At 49.1% G+C, this 13424-nt stretch overlaps 1 long non-coding RNA gene across 3 annotated transcripts; it reads left to right on the forward strand.

The window, feature by feature from the left end:
- Positions 1 to 448: 448 nt before the first annotated feature.
- LOC123184884 (uncharacterized) lies at positions 449 to 4201 on the forward strand. 3 transcript variants are annotated; one of them, XR_006493108.1, is made up of 5 exons: positions 449 to 1002; positions 1355 to 1472; positions 1546 to 1881; positions 2231 to 2398; positions 3461 to 4201. It is a non-coding gene; the product is annotated as an uncharacterized lncRNA (long non-coding RNA). The 3 variants fall into 3 exon arrangements; XR_006493109.1 differs by having other exon boundaries at positions 449 to 1472; positions 3310 to 4201; XR_006493107.1 differs by having other exon boundaries at positions 450 to 1472.
- The last annotated feature ends 9223 nt before the right edge of the window (positions 4202 to 13424 follow it).

A 13424-nucleotide genomic window follows, 5' to 3' on the forward strand; every position in this document is an offset into this window, starting at 1 on the left:
AACACAGGAGTAGGCAGTCATGCATGCACCTACCGATGGACCATCCACATACACTGTTCTCGAACACTACTGATTAACCGGTGAACAGAAAAGGAAACGGTGGCGAAAATCTACATCTACACTATTATTAAAAAAGCAAACGTAAATTCTCCTAATTCCGCATAACAAACTGTATACGGGATAACCAAAGCCTTCCGATGAAATCAACTTAAGTAGATCCTACGTTGATATTACGCTAATGATCTGCCACGCAAATCAACGTCCCGGATTGGGTGTTCTGCCGAGCAGACGCTTCATGGTCTGTCAATTTCCATCCCCGATCCACGCCCGCAGCTCCGGATTTCCGGATTGATTCCACTGGAATCGTGGCTCCTCGACCCATTTTTCTTTGGCCCCACATCGAAAAGAATGGATCCGCAACAACCTTGCCCACCATGGAGGCGGTGATAGCGGCGACGGAAGAGAGCGTGCGTGCCAATGGGGCTACGAAGACGGTGGCCGTGGCCGAGGACGGGCGATATCACCAGGGCGACAACAATTACGGCGGCGGCAACAACTATGGCGGCCTGCGGTGAGCGTAGCAACTACGGCGGCCGCGGCGGCCGAGGAGGAGGAGGAGGAGGCCAGAGTCAGCCGCCCCCGACATGCACCAAGCCGCACTGCCGCAGGGCCTCCCCTCTTCGAGCGCTACCACGCAGAGGCAACACAGGAGTAATGCTACATCAACGGGGGATTTTAATACGGGGTTCACGGGCTAGATGAGGTGGACCAGTAGAATTGCATATTAGGAGGGGAAGGCCCCACAGCCCCTGAAAATCAGGAGGGGCAGAGAGATTTGTTTAGAAGTAAGCCTCGTAAAACGCCGATGATTGTCCGTGACTCTAGCATTATTGGGCAACACAGCTCGGGAAGAAGTTTCAGGCGATGGACATCAGTCGTGCCGCCGTAGATCCAATCGACCGGCGATGGAGCAGTTATTGGCATTCCTCCGCGCGGCACCAGGTGCATCACTCCTCCTCCACAATCCTCTCCCCGCCTCGCGGTCCCTACCATAAGCCTTGCAAGCCGCAACCTCCCAGATCCTCCTCTCAACGCATCTCCGCTTCCCCTGCGACGTTGCCGGCTTCACGATCTCCACCATGATGGGAGTCACAAGCTTAAGGGAGTGCGTCGAGGCCATGGCGATGTTGCTCCCTTCCTACCGTCCTCACCGTGTTCCGCCACTTGCGGCAGGAATCCATGGTGCAGGCGGAGAAGCCTCCTGCCGAGGAGTGATCCCTCCGTCATAAGACGAGGTTCTTCAGTTACACTTACACACCCGCAGCTTAAAATTTGTTCCTTTCTATTTTTGCAGATTTTGAATTCAGTGTGGTAGAGAACACCCACAAAATCATCACAAGGATTCATGAACCTACTTTCGAATGGAAGAATGTGATGTTCAATTGCCATTAACCCGATCGATCTCTTGCATGGTAAATCTCCAATGGTCTGAATCTGGTTCCTCTGCGGACTATTATGATGTTTACAGAGTCAGATTTGGTGCAGGGGAAGGGGAGACCGAGGAGGAAATGGCGACCAAGAGGTGCGCAGGCACCCTGGGTGACAAGGGCCTCAGGGGGGAGAAGGTGTTCCTTAGTGCCGATCTGAACGTTCTGCTGGACGACGGCCTGAACATCACTGGTGACAACCGCATCCGCGCCTCCATGCCGTCCATCAAGTTCCTCATGGGGAAGGGCGCCAAGGTTGTCCTGGTCAACCATCTGGTGAGCGCACGCTTCTGCCATTCAGTCAGCCTCCCGTGTGGCGCACGACTGTAGCTGCTTGATGTCGTGAGCAACACCACTGGATGGCCCAGCCACCCCTTCATCTCAGACCTCGCTGGTATATTCCTTTGGGATCCCTATTCCTTTCTTGCTGTTCTGACAAAGGAAATTTCAAATCTTGTGTGTTTTTATTTGATACGCCCTGTGCCGAACTGCCGAAAACTTAATTCTAAGTGCTGCGACTGAAATTCCTGTTAAGTTCATATGTTGCAATTCTGAAACTGGATTTTGTGTATGTATTTATTCTAATGTCCGTCGGATCAACTGTGCTAATTTACTTCTCATGTTGAACTGAGGTGTGATACTGGGTTTTGTGTACTTTCAATAGTCTTGCAATTTTCGTTAGGATTTGGTGCGTAAGCATTTTCACATGATTTCTAACAATCCAGTTCATCTTTTCGTTGCAGAAGACTAACCAACTAGACGCAGATCCATTTGATTCTACTAAGTGTCCCAGGCTGTGTATGCTAGCCTCCTCCGCTACATTTGCAGGCCGCCGAGTCCAACTCCTCTGCGGTGCAGATCACCCGCCCACCGCGCTGCGCAACTCACGATGCAGGCGGCCCTCCTCCACGGTGAGGTGTTCTTCATGCTCATCGACATTAGTTTAATTTAGAGTCTGTTTTGGTGTGTTTGGAGTGTGGATGGTAAGATGATGTGCTCAAATAGAATTAGAAGAGCAGGCATATCCATATGGTGGTACTTTTTTCATAATAAATGGTGGTGGTGCTAATTAACTATTGGCTCTTAGTTTGATTCAGAGTCTAGGTGCACTGCTAGAAACTTACTTTAGCAATTTTGCAAAGAAAAATCGACTTTTTGTTCAGCTGTTTGAACTTACTTTTCATATATGCTGATCACAGTTTAATTTCAAAATGAAAAGAGAATCCAATCCATACTGTGCTATAGTACTTTTTGGTGTAAACTAATTCAAGAGTACTACTTGAAATCTGATGGGGAATACTGATGATGCGTCATTTTGGACTAATCTTCTTAACTGAGACCAAATTTAAATGCCCTAGAGGCCGTAACACTAGGATGACTTACTCCTTTCAGCATCTAACATTTATTACCAAAAAGAAAACTGAGAAAACTCCAGTTATGGTGATCATGTAGGCATGAGCCCCTGTGTTCTGGACAACTAAGGTTACATGCAAAATTACCTGATCATGTAGCAATTCGGATTGAGACGCATGCATTTAGATTGGGTGGTGAAGCGAGCTCGCCATTTTATTTCTCTGAAAGAACTATACAGTGATCTTTGGCTATTGCTTTCAGTATTACAGTGACAACCTTTCTATGGTATTTTGTTGGACAACTTTTTGTGTAATGTCTAGCACCTCAATATACATTAAATAAGTGCAAGCTTGGGTATATATTTTTCTCTCTCTCATGTTGTATTCATTTTATTTGCTCTGCTACTTTGGGTAAATAGAATCAGGCACAAGCTCCAGTTAGTTCCTTATTTTGTCTGTTTCTGACTTAGGATTGTAGGGAAAAGTGTGAACTATGAATTCATACCAGAACTGGATTGGCCATGGCATGTGTTCACCGACGAGTCATGACGTCGACAACAATATTGAAGATTTCCTGTTTCCTTTATTTTCGAGCATCTCTCAAAAGTATAATATATGCAGGTTCATCATTCATGCGAGGGATATGAAAGATGAAACAAAAGTAAAAGGTGTTTATGCCTACGGGCTATGGAGCATCATAATGTTGGAGGAGTGTCGTGCCGATTTTATAAATCCAGTAGCATCCTACTACTCGCAGTTTTTGTGGTTCAATCAAATCAATAGTACAATTTTCAAACGAAATATGTATATGACAACCGTGTGGGAGATTGTGAAACTGCCACACACATCGAGCGCCATCAGTTCCCTCCCGATCTTCTTCCTTTCCTGCACGATTTTCAGCAAAAATAATGCTTGAACTAGGATTTGATCTTTGGTCTGCAGGTAATCAACAAAGGGAGCTAACCACTTCACCTATGACACTCATTGTTGAACAAGCTAAGGGAAATACTGTTTTTGACATGTTTTGCCTTTAATATGTTAGCACTGAAAAACTTTTTGTTTCAAGCATCGTGGTAACTTTGATCATTGAGAATAAATTTGTTGAACCCGTCCCTCGGTAATTTCTGTAAATAGCACGATAACATTCACGCCATAGACCTGATAATTTAGATACAAAAATCGTGGTAACTTTAACCATTGGAAAGACAAATGTGAAAAGATACCAGATAATTTATGTGTAAATAGATGCACATATGATAAATGAGGTAGAAACACCATGGTAGTAACTTTAATCGTAGGGATTTTTTTTTGAAAAGATACTCCGATATCTTCTGTGTAAATAGCACGGCAGTATACCTCCCTCCCCTGGCATTTTTATGTGTATATAGCATGAAAACATATGCACTACGATAACTAAACACCATGATAAGTTTTTGACCTGTGGGGGGGGGGGGGATTTGTTGCTGAAACATATCCCTGATAAATTTTGTGTAAATAGCATGATATTTTAAGCACTACGGGCTTGATAGGTTACCTAGAATCACCATAATAACTTTTTGTTCCGGGAAAAAGTTGTTCAAAACATCCACAATAATTTTTGTGTAAATAACATGATAATATAAGCACCGCATAACCGATAACTTGCAATATAAACATGATGGTAACTCTTTTATCAAAGGAAAATAAGTTGTTAAAAACATACACTCGCATAGCGCGTGGGCCTCTTGGATGAACACAACACATGGCGTGCCACGAAAAAGTCACATAATGTTTAGTGTCATGAGGGGCACACGTGCTATAGGCGTGATAAGTTATGCAAAAACACAATGGTAATTTTTGACCTATGGAAAAAGCTACCGAAACACACCCAGGTTTTTAGGTGCAAGTACCATGAAATATACGAACTGTAGACCCGGTAACTCATGTACAATCCCCCATGGTAACTTTGACCGGGGGGACGTTGATGTACATATACCTTGATAACTTATGTGTAAGTACCACGGTATTTTACACATTGAAAACCTTATAACTTGTGTACAAAACACAGTGGTAACTTTGAAGGGGTGTAGTTGTTGAAGCATAGTACATGGTACGTTCTATGTAAATAGCACGGTAAGTTATGCAACACAGGCCTGATAACTTGCATACAAATACCATGGTAACTTTGTCCCGAGGAGAAATCATGTGGTAGACGTGAAGAAGTGACATTTTTCTCGGGGGTGGGCACTCGAGATGTGCGGGAGAAGCAAGTTTCTCGGGCGAGCCTGCGGGGTCGTTTGGGAGGAGGCGAGGTCAAAGGACAAGGGATCATGTGGTACTTTAAAATGAAAAAGGTAGAAGTGTGGTAGTTTTGCTTATATGGCACACGTGTGCCAAATATCACAACCCATTTTCAAACGATAAATTTGTTATGGTTAGATATAATTTTTGAAGTTTCGAGGTTTTGTGAGATGAGATGATGGCTCATATATGTCATTTTGGCAAAAGTCCCACTACGGTTATATCTTGTAGTTCAATTAGATAATGCAGTTTTCAAATGATACGTGATATGGTGATATGCTTTTATTTATGTATTTCCTATATTCCTCACCACCGGCATTTGTGCATGAATTGGCTACATGTGTGCAAAGCTAACCAAATAAGAATGAGATGAATTATATGTCTGCAAAACTAACCAAATATAAATGAGATGAATTTCTGGGCCGCAGTTTGTGCCAGAGCTTACTAGGAAAGAAACGCTCTATGGCAAAATCACCACTCTCCTATTATTTTTATTTTCACCGGTTTACGGACTTCATTCTTCACCAGAAGCCGCGGAAAATATTTATGAATAGCAAAAAACTAGCCATAACTATGTTTGTTTCTATGCCGCCCTGCTCCATGTAAGTCGACAAGTCTTTTACAATATCAGTCGGATAACAAATATAATTTTTCACCATGTTAATTTTTTTAATCTAAATTAGACTTATTCCTTAAATAATGCTCATATCGTTTACAAGGAGATGTTAATTAGCAATACTACATGCTAGAGTCCATTCCCTGGAAGTACTTAACTTCCTCTTTACAGAATCCATATACTATGTATTACGTACATGTAAAAAATATGCTTACACAGGAGATTTTTCTTCTTCTCACGGTTATACGTGCATTGCACGTGCACGCTTACTAGTAACATGAAGCGCCACACTCTTGAACTTCTTATTTTGCGGATTGCTGTAGCCTGTTCTCGCTTCTCATCATCTTTGTCACCGACCGTCTGGAGATTATTAAGAAGATACTCCATGCACAATCGAGAGTGGCCAACATGCATGAGTATGTATGTGACAAAACTGGAATATGCTACGATTTTGTTGCATTTTCCCCCTTGTGCATGAGTAAAGAAATATAGCAAAAGCAAAAACGAAAAAAAGAAAAAAAGAAAAAGAGTACCTGCCGGTGTTGTGTTCTCTTCACCGGCAACGGCGAGAAGGAGTGCAGTAGTTGGCTACTATCAGAATGAAGTTGGCTATGATCAAAGCTAGAAGGCCTACACGGAGAACTGTGTGGAAACCAAAATTTGTTGTGTGTCAGTGCCACTCGGTTTTGAATGAAAGGAAAAGGAAAGAAAGATCCTAGGCCATTAGTAGGATCGAGAACTCACGGCCGCTGTGGTCGCTGGGGTCATCACTCTGGTCGCTGCGGTGGAGACATCGAACCGAACGTGGCAGTTGAAACCCACCACCGCGGCCGCCGCGCCACCGCGGCCGCCGCGCCACCGCGGCCGCCGCGGGCCGCGTCGAGGTCCCAGCCCACGGCCTGCGCCGAGTCCTGCAGGCACCCGGCGCAGTCCGCCGCCGTGAGGTCGCCGGCGCACTGCACCCGCACGCGGACCGTGCTGCTCACGATGGCGAAGTCGCAGCCGCAGCCGCAGCCTTTCTCGACGATGGTTTTGTGAACCACCCTCGTGCTGGCTGGCATCACCGGCTTGGAGAGCCTTCCGGCCGCGCGCTGCGCCATGAGCTGCGCCATGGCGACGAGCTCGGCGTGCAGGCCGGCGGAGTAGAGGACCCCGGCGCTGGTCTCAGAGTCAGAAGCAGGGGCGGCGGCGTCGCTCGGGAGCGCCAGGTGGAAGCGCGCTCGGAAGGCGTCCTGGCCGGGCGAGGAAAAGTTGGTGTCGGCGTACGAGAGCGAGCAGCCCTGGCTCAAGATGCCGGCGCGACGGCTGGTGGCGCCGCAGCCGGCGGTGAGGTTCCTGGCGGCGTCGGACAGGCAGCGGACGCAGTCGGAGTCTGAAGGCGGCGTGGCGGAGTCGCCGAAGCAGAACCCCCGGGCGAACGCGCCGTCGGAATGCAGGGAGGCGAAGCGCGTCGGCGCGGCGGCGGAGGGGAGGGCGGCGAGGAGGGGCAGGACGGTGGCGCGGAACGCCGCGCCGTCCGTGAGCGCCGGCGCCGGGTGGCACTGGAGCACTGCAGCAAGCTCCTCGCTACAGGTGACGGCGGCCGGCGCCGCGGCGACGAGGAGGAGGAGGGAGAGGGCGATCGCTGCAAGCTGATGCATGTGATGTCTAGACACGTCGCGACTCACATTGGAAATAAGAAAAAGAAAAGCGTACGCACTGCATGCATGCATGCAGTAGTGCACCAACACCAACGATGTACTACGTACTCCTACTAGATAAGGTGAAATGAATTCTTTCACGAAATAAGACTGGTGCGCGCTTGCAACCCCGTTTTCCAAGCACGTCGAGTCGTGAAATACTCCTACTCTGGGTCGAGGACAGCTCGCCATTGACGATACACAGACGAGCGATGGCGACGGCCCGACCGGACTTTAACTAAATCGCTGCGTGCCGAGCGACGCGTTTTTCCCATTTTGGGACGTACGGTTGCGTCTCGCGCATGTGCTGCTGGCCTCATAAGAGAAGAAAAGAAATTGGCGCGTCGCGTGCATGCACCGTTCGTTTTTTTCACCCCTACGCGCTTACGTACGGTGAATGGAGAAAAATTCAGCAGCAGCAGAAAGGGACAGGGATCGAAGGAGGCTAGCTTGCAACGTCTCTCTTTATAAGTGACCCACCCCGGCCGTCCTCTTCCAACTCTACCACGTAATTAAGCCTCATCGGCGTGGTGGCCATGAGTCCATACGATGAGGGTTTTCTCGAGGGCTTTGTTTGCGGCGTGGTGGCCATCCCCGCTCTCCTGGGCACCATGGGGATCCTCGGCCTCATCGCCCATATCATCGCCGACAAGATCCGGGCTTGCATGGCCGGCGACCTGGAGCAGCAGGGAGCGGAAGGCGCAGGCGACGCCGCGGTCTGAGGTCAGGATCCGCCGGGTCCAGATCGATCGAGCCTTCCCTGGCTGGAGGTGTGCAAAATAAGTGTGCAGTGTTGCGTCCGCGTGCGTCTGGTCATTCGATCTGAGCTTCTATATTAGTTGTAATGGAGCTGATTAATTAGCAGCAGGCATGGTATGTATTGGTACGGTATGCATGCTTGAGCAGCAGGCATTGCATGGTCTCTACTGCTACCACATACTCGATCTAGAGTTTCTATAGCCATGCATGTACGGCCGGTGAGTTTGTTTCTCCGTCGATCTTCTTAATTTGGCGATAACTAAATGGCAAGCAAGACCTGTTTTACAGTTGCGCTTTGTGCCATGTTTGCTGCTGCTGCTGCTGGATTGTCAGTCTCTTCTGTATATGGTCGATATATCACCTCACCGTCCATCTCCAGCGCGCAATCGCGCATGTACTCCGAGTGTGGTTATGTGACTCATGTGCATGGAATGATGGAGAGCTAGCTTAGCTTTTTTTTTTCTCTTTTTTTTGGAGGCGTGAGCTAGCTTAGCTAGGAGTACGTACTTGCGGCGCAAAGGCAAATGGTGGACCAAGCATGGATACAATGCAATTGAAATGCATATGCATGGATGCTAGCTAGCTGTAGTACCACCGTCGAGCGACTGACTGATGCCCGTGACATGTGACTGTGAGCCTCTTTTACCAAGAAAGAAAAGGGAAGCCCGCCCCTTTGCTACCTCCGGATATTGCTGCACAAGGCCACCAAACTCTTTGCACCAATTCGGTCCATCACAGCCAGCCTTTGCCATGAACGATTCAGCAATCAGCACTAAACGACCGATGGGTTCGCTCGCTTCTTCGATCGATGCTACTATCGGTCTGGCAGCAAGCAAACTTTTTCAACTTTGCCACTCATACTATGTGTCGTTGTACGCTTGGATGATGTGCACGGTTCGACTATTATTTCGTGACGAACATGCGATGAAGTCCGACTGTTACAATGATTGCTTCAGTTCTGTCCCGTGAAAAAAATGAATACTTCAGCTCAGATGTAATCTGTGGTGATCTTCATCCTCACGTAACAGTAGGAGTTACCGAAACGAAATTAATCGAGTAGTGCAAAAATAGGAGTTACCCAAATAGAAGTACTGAAAAGTATCAAACAGAGATGGGACCGGTACCAAAAACATGAGACCAATATATAATTTTGCGTGTGTATTATAAGAAAACATCATATATAATTTTGCTCCGACCAAAAATTGGTGCACAAAAATTTCAGATGTTGTTTTTTTGCATTTCGATACATGGCTAGTTACCGCTTGAAATAAGCACGTAGCTACCTCAAAAAATCAATCAAAATAAAAAGATACATGGCTAGTAGTATTATTTCATTGGGATACATGGCTAGTGGACTGAGCCCGATCGACGTTCGCCGCCTTGTACTGCCAGCTCCATGAGCTCCGCATCTAGTGTATGTGGTTGCAGAGGAACGACTTGCGGGGACGAGTATGACGGCGCCGCCGTGCTCGTGCACACGGAAATCATCGGTGCATGTGTAAGTGTTGTGCGGAACAAATACGTCCAATACAGCTTTCACCACTCACATCCATCACACAAAGTTCGTCCACACCATCATTGACGGGCCAGTTCTTTTGGCAGCTTAAAAAATAAGCCGCCTACTCCCTACCTTTTCTTATAAGCCGTTTCTGTTATTTATTGGGGCTTATGAACTAGTTATGGGATAACTAATTTAGAAGCCTCAACAAATTTTAGGAGCGGCTTATTTTTTAAGCTGGGGAGAGGCAGCTTATTTTTTAAGCCGCCCGAAAGAACTGGCCCTAAGTCAAGAAATGTAATGATGCTTAGTTAGGTTAAAAAAAGCGCGAAGAGTATGTAGGTAACTAATCGAAGATTGAGATGTAGTGCATGTGCGTTTGAAACAGAAGCAGCTAGCAGTTTAGCTACACTTCAGTCCTGATCTGACTTTGAGTCAGTCGATTTTTCATCGGAGGGAAGGAAGAACCAGCCGCTGCGGAGGGGGCTCGGCAGAGAGGCTACCCAGTATCTATCTTAGGGTTCAAGGTGAGGGCGGTGGTGGGGCGCGGTGGTGGGGTGGTGGCGTGGGGATTCACGGGAGAAAAAGCTCTGTGCAACGGGCCTAGAGGGATGGCCGGGGCGGCGGACGACCGGCGGTGGGGAGTGGTTCCGTGGAAGGCGGGGCGGCGCGGGAGTGATCCTTGACAGTACGTTGCGCACCACACAGCAGCAGCCATGAATGGAGCTATAGCATCCGTCGGCAGGGACGGAGCCAAGATTTGAACATGGGGGGGGGGGGGGGGGGGGAGACATAACTATCACACACTTAGTATATATATCGTCTCATATAAAATCACATTGTATATTTTGCAATAGCACAAGTATAATAATTGATGTATGAGAAAATAACACATGTCTTGCAACTGTTGGTGTAAATTCAGCTCTAGAATTACCTATATAATCATATGGTTAGCAAGTTGAATTCTGATTTTCAGTGCAAAGTGTTCAAACTTCAAGGAAATGGTTTGAAAAGTGGAATGTGTTATATTCTTTCTATCTATCACCAAGTAAACACATGTAACTACAAATGCTAACTAAAGCATTAGGGATTGCCGTATCAGGCCATATTAATAATATGTTAATGTAAAAACTACTACGTTTATACCTCAAGAATCGATCCATTGTTGCCATATGGAAGATGGCGCGCGCTTATGGCAAACCGGCGACAGAGATCAACAACGGCCATCACAGTATCACCATTTGCTCGAGCTTGGATGCAGAGGAGATAGTAGAACGATCACAAATAATAGTGTTTCCTGGTGGTGGCTGATGGCAACAAGGGGGCAGTGGTGGCGATATTAGGAATTTCAGAGCAGATCGTGTGAGCTAATTGACACCTTCTACGGTTTGAAAGACAACCTAATCTAATTCTAAAAAATAAAGACTAACCTTTTTTCCCGTTTGGTTGCTCTTCCGTGCGTGGTGCGCCCGGCCGGCAAGATAACGCTGTTGGATCGACAACGGCGCGCCACTGTCCTCTTCCCTTCTCGACGGAGAGATTTTATAGAAGATCTAGCAGATGGTCGGCGGCAGGCTCATCGCAGGAGCAGTTTCATTTTTTAGCAGGTTGGAACCAAGCAATTAGGTTTAGATTAGAGGAGACATGAACGGCTGATTTGCTTCCTGGCGTGTCTCTTTCATAGTGGGCTACTTTCCTTTTTTTTAGAACGAAGGCTCAAGGGGAGCCCGACTTTGAATTAACAAAGCCATCAACCGGCCAGGATTACACAAGGCCACCAAGCAAGAGTGACCAAAAGATACAAGGAAGCTGACTGAGCATCTTACAACGCAACGCACACTACTGCACATAAAGGAAAAGACATGAAAGATCTGCAAGTAATGTTGAAGCCTGCTGCACATCGACACCAAGAGCAGGAAAGCAGAGTAACCTCGGGGATCAGCCCAAGGCCTGCAAGCACTGAGAGCAGCCGGATCATGGGATTGGGACCCCGCAACCTGTCTTCCAACGCCGAAGAAGACCCCAATCTTCTCGCCTAGGCTCGAAGGCGTCGCACCGTCGGGTCGTTGGGCGCTCACGCGAGAGCACAGACATGTGCCGGTCGTAACCCAGAACAGGCATAGCTCACGGTTCTCACCACGCCGTAGGCTCACACCACTAGCTGCACTGCCACCCGCCCGGGCATCGAGAACAGAAGGAAAGCCGCTGGGGGGATTGTCGAAGAAACCAGCTGAAAAGACCCAAGGGCGAAGCTTGGAGAAGCCTCTGCTTGGACTCGCAGCCGACGGGCGCTCTCCTACCCCGGCGCCACTCACCCGAAGAACCAGACGACCCAAGGCGGTGCCTCCAAGGAGGGAACGACGCGCAGGGCGCCGCCACCGCCCAACCCGAGACGAGTTTTGGGTTTTCACCCGGGATCTGGGACGGGGATGGATAGGGGAGTCCTCAGCGGTGCCTCGAAGGAGAAAGGCGATGCGCGCACGCGCCATCACCGCCGTGGTTGGAGAGCCTACCAAGGGTTTCCCCCGGACTCAGACTATGCCACCAGCACACCGCCAGCACCGGAACTGGCAGCCAAAGCTGCAGAGCGGACAACCGGAGGGGAGGAGTGAGCAGAGGAGGAGGAAACAGCCCGACCTTCAGATCTGGATCGGAAGAAATCCGCGCCACGACCACCCCCCGCTGGCTCCGCGCCGCCCAAGCAGCCAAGGAGGTCGGCCGCCACGTCTCGCGCACGCCGCCTGTCGCAGAGGCCGCGCTGCCGCGCCGACCGGGGCCGCCGCCCCGGAGTTCGTGGTCCTTCGCGAGGGGGACGAAGCGACGAGGGACCTCGCCGCCACCTTCATCGGCGGCCGCTGCGGCTTGCCGGGCGTCCCTCAGGTGGCGGCAAGGGGAGGAGATGCTGGAGGGGGTGGCGGCGTCGGGGGGAAACCCTAGTCGCCCCCGGGGGACGACACGGGAGCCGCGGGGGGGGGGGGGACCTATCTCAATGTAGGAAGTTACAAGCTCACTTTCCTTTTTTCTCTTCCTGGGATTTGGGCCTCTGGCTTGCAATCACATTTGGCAAAAGTACATGGGCTTTGGCATAGGGGGGCGAAGCACGTCACGGGCAGTTAACTAGCGAGATTGTCTCAAAAAAAGTTAACTAGCGAGAAAAATTAGCAACAAACTTATCGCTATTAAGGAAACTCGTGATTGTTAGGGGGGGTCTCGCCCCCCTCGTCCCCCCTGAATCCGTCCCTCTCCGTCAGGGGAAGGGAAAGAAAGCTATCGTGTCGCGAATCACGCTCGCACACCAGTGTGGTGGTACAGGACCGATCCTATTTCCTGTGTACCCGGAAGACCACAACGAAGCCCCGTTGACCAGGCGATCTAACCCTTTGACTTTCGCCGGTCAGGCTTTGACCAGTGGACTCTTCCACCTGGTTGTGATAGGTTAGCCCATAGAAACATCCCCGAACACGGTCTGGACCCAACCAACAACTAGATTCCCTCCGGCTCAACCCGACGCACACGATCCCCCCCGCCAAGTGACGGCGATAGTGCCGTCTGTGGAGGGGGGCACACCCCGGAGCTCCAAGACAGGCGTCTACGCATGCCACATCACTTTCAGACATGCATTTGGACCCGTGTGATGTTTTGGTGGCATAGCTACTACCCGAAGGCCACTCGACCAGACTAAACCCTAGCCTCGTTGACCAGGAGATCTAGCCCTTTGACTATCGTCGGATGGGCTTTGACCAGTGGACTCTT

This window comes from Triticum aestivum, chromosome 2A (assembly GCF_018294505.1).
Source record: "Triticum aestivum cultivar Chinese Spring chromosome 2A, IWGSC CS RefSeq v2.1, whole genome shotgun sequence".
Classification (NCBI taxonomy): domain Eukaryota; kingdom Viridiplantae; phylum Streptophyta; class Magnoliopsida; order Poales; family Poaceae; genus Triticum; species Triticum aestivum.